This window comes from Triticum dicoccoides, chromosome 2B (assembly GCF_002162155.2).
Source record: "Triticum dicoccoides isolate Atlit2015 ecotype Zavitan chromosome 2B, WEW_v2.0, whole genome shotgun sequence".
Lineage (NCBI taxonomy): Eukaryota > Viridiplantae > Streptophyta > Magnoliopsida > Poales > Poaceae > Triticum > Triticum dicoccoides.
Genome location: NC_041383.1, coordinates 731849144 through 731853047, shown reverse-complemented (window position 1 = coordinate 731853047; position 3904 = coordinate 731849144). Strand labels below are relative to the sequence as shown.

Here is a 3904-nt window from a genome sequence, read left to right as displayed (position 1 = left end):
TACAGGCTGATTTGGCTTAACAGAATTGGATAAAAGGAGAGTGAGGTGGGACCACCCCGGGTAGAAATCAGGGGGGGGAGGGGGGGGCGAAGAGATTTAAGGAAAGGCCCCGTAAATGCCTGTACGTCTAGGATTATTGGTGAGAATGCTCTACTTTTCGAGGCGAGAGCGGCGTGGAGGTTTTATAGGTGGTTGCTGGGTGCTGGCTTCGTCCAGTTGGCCGATGTGACATTATTCCTCGGCTTCACGTTTTTTTTTTTTGATGATGGAAATTTCTTCCTATGTTTGGTTTATCGCATGTGCAAAAGATTAGCATCTAAACCAAGAACATGTGCTAAGTAATGCTGTGCCAGGTAACATTTCCTCCTCGTTGAGATCATTGTCCTTTTGGTTCATTTGTTAGGTACTCCTATGTCTATTTTTATTTTGTGCGTGTGTATAACATGTACCATGAGTCGCTCTGCAAATGCTTGAACCCCTAGATGTATGTCCTGCTTATACTTTGCATTGAACCGCATTTTGTACACACCGAGCGGTACTAAAATGACCGCCACAAAAAGAATACTACTCCTTTTTGGGACGGAAAGGAATTTGATTTGGGATGGGAGGACAATTAGAAGGAAACAATCGTTCACTTATAACCCTTGTAAAAAGATGGTACTAAAATTTCAAGATAAAGGAGGCACGAGATAAATTTCTATGAACTACATGTTTGTTTCGCATAAAGTTATTTGCAGTTCTTTTCACGGGATGCAAATAATCATAATCCCTCCATTCCATAATGTAGTGCATATAGGCTTTTTTTTCATAGTTTTAAATAGCTGCTATAGCTTTTTGAGCAGGGAGCCACTAAATGGTACTCATGTACAATAGTCCACTAATAGCCGACTATAGCTGATTTCGAGGACTGCCACTATTTTACATAGCCCGCTATTTAAAACATTTTTTTTGAAATATCAAACCTCACGAACTTTGATCAAGTTCATAGAGAAAAATGCCTACATTTAGAATGTCAAACATATATCTTTATATTCATCATAAGATGTAGTTTCATATTTTATATATTTCATATTGTAGATATAAATAGTTTTTCTTATAAACTTGATCAAAGTTTGCACAATTTAACTTAAAAAAGAATCTATAAGCGCTGCATTATGAAACGGAGGGAGTATTCGAATAAAAGTATTGCAATGCAAATTGTATTTATTCTCCGTGTTTATGGATTTTGCGTTGTTTTCTAAAGCTTTCACGCACTAACAATTTTGCTAGGTTCATTCAAAAGGCCGTAGAAAAGTTCTCAGAAACTGCTATAGGATGAAGAAATGAGCCACAACCGCAGTAAAGGTCGGTTCTTTTCGTATGCAGATCATGAGAAACTGCCCGAGAGTCATATGTGCAAAATCTCTATGAATTTGGAATCCATTCCCGCAAAAAAAAGAGGGGGTTTGAATCCATTTCTTTTCTGTTGTTGCAGTCTAAGACTGTTATGTGTGTTGAGTAGGGATGAGACGCGGACGGTTCACTCGGGCTAGGGTGTAGGGTTTGCAGTTGCAAAATAGGAGTAATTTCATGCACAAATAGGGGAGAATACAAAAAATATATAATGGTGCGTATGCAAAGGGCCGGGTGTATGCTCGTTGTGTTTGGATTCACCTAATGCTTCCTTCTGAGTCAGTAAAAATCTCCTTTTGTGGAAAGATATACAGTGAGATAGAGCTGAAGTACAGAAGTAGTGAGCGATTCCACACTCCACATTTCTGCAGTTTTTAGCTACTTCTGCTGCAAACCCAGAAGCTGGTCTGGAAGCAAAAAATAAGCGGGGCAAAAGCCCTTGGGAGCTTTCTGAGATGGGTATATCCAAACCCAAAGTAGAAAGCAAGGCACCGCCGTGCCGCCACACAGCTGGGGTCGCCGCCGTGGCAAAGGCATTTCCATGTCAAGCTGACTGTTCAACTGCACATGGAAGGAGCGGGGCGAGCTAAAGGTAAGCTGGAGTACGACACGCTGACACAGTGCTAAGAAAATGGAAGGAGGAAGCAACCATTTTTTGTAGTTTGCTATCCGGTGAGGCCGGTGACGACGCGCTTGTGTGCTGGTGCATGTGCCCCGGCGCTTTCTGCAGCAGGGCGGGGCGCCCAGTAGCCTATCCGGCTTACACGATCCTCCGCACTGTTTATGCCGCGCGATAGATACGTATACGGTAGCGCTATACCCTTGCCGGAGTTGTAGCTTTCCGTCATCATCCAGGCCACGTACGTACGCGTCCACGTCCACTGAGGCGAGCTTGCAGTGACACTTCCTACTGCTAGCTGTGGCTGATTTTCCAACCCAGTCCAGCCAAGAGCGGAGTCTTTACGATGGCCAAACGTGCCGCCACCGAGGACCGTGAAGAAGGCGCTCTCGCCTCGCCTCGTCGCGTCGTCGTTGCCGGTAAAACGGTCGCCGGCGCCCGCACCGGCCGACCGCACACTCCGCGATCCGCGAGGCACCACAAGATTCGATCCGAATATGACGCGGCGCCTGCCCAGGTGCCACCGAACGCCGTGCCCCGGCGCCCGGCACATGGTCGACGGATCGAGCGGGCGTCCGTGGTTAAGCCGTCGCCGTTGCCGGGGAGGCCGCCGTCGTGCACCAGCCCCACCCATGTGCCGCCGCTAGCCGTGGTGGGCGTGACCCGAAGCGCCTCGGGGCGGCGGAGGGCCACGGGCTTTCGCCGTGTAAGGGTCAGACTCGGCTTGTGCAGCATGATTCATTAGAGATGCAACCTGTGCTTGTCAAGTCCACATCACTGTGACTACGTAGGAACAAAAATTTCCCGTTGGTTCCAGTGTCACTGAACAGCCCAAGCTCTCTCGTGTTGCCACTTGCCACACGCCACGCGCCGCTCCAAATTCGAACGACCCGACGATCGGGCTGTGCGTCCCTCACAGAGTCCGTACCACATTCCTGTTCCAGGCCCCGAGAAGATCATTTCCACGACCTGGTAGGCCGATAAACAATGCTACTCCGTACTAGAAGAAGAAGACGAGAAGCGTGTCAAGTTGCAGCGAGCTCCCCTCATCTTTTATTTCAGTGACGTGGATCATGCGTGCATGCATGCACACACCGATTGGAAGAAAGCAACTGTCCAGCTGAGCCCACGGTTCCGGAGTCCTTCACATCTTTCCGGTCTCGTCTCCCCGGAGTTCCGGCGGGCGAGCACATGCGTATGCCGGTATGCGGCGGCGCACGGCAGTCAAACTTGGAACGTGCAATCATAGTTCCAGGAGGAGTACTGCTCTGCATGTGCCGACCGATGACATTGTGTTCAGATTTTTTGGGTTTCTTCTTTGGATGTACTTGCTGTAACAACGTATGGCGGTATGGGTGCACCTCCTTGTTTTCGATAGATGGTGCTCAAGTCGTCAGCTACTACACGGCGTGCCAAACTAGAGTGCCAACCTGAAAAATTGCACGTCAAACAGTTTGGTAAAAGCTGGCAAACGGAGTTGACATCAGATACTTACTATTGGTAGAGCAAATTTTAGCAATATGCAAAGTAGTGGCTGTAGTTTAGTGGTGAGAATTCCACGTTGTGGCCGTGGAGACCTGGGCTCGAATCCCAGCAGCCACACTACAATTTTTGTTGTCCAGTTTGCAGGATATGTTCAAAAGAGAGAGAATCAAAATTTGACGTGTGTGCCACATAGCAGACAACGCATCAGTATACTTGTCACGTCCAGTTCTTTTTTTGCCTCTTGTCTCAAGGATCTTTCTCTCTCTCTAATCAGGCCAGAGATTTAGCGAACATGCCAGACTACAGCTCAAACAAAAGGATAGTATATCTTGCAAGCACAAAATCCTTTACTAGTACACATATCTGGTTTATACAGTACAGTAACAGTACAGACATATGCTTCCAAAC

At 47.3% G+C, this 3904-nt stretch overlaps 1 non-coding gene across 1 annotated transcript; it reads left to right on the top strand.

Moving 5' to 3' along the window:
- The first annotated feature begins 3541 nt into the window (after positions 1–3541).
- On the top strand, positions 3542–3613 carry TRNAH-GUG. The gene has a single exon. It is a non-coding gene; the product is annotated as a tRNA-His (tRNA).
- The last annotated feature ends 291 nt before the right edge of the window (positions 3614–3904 follow it).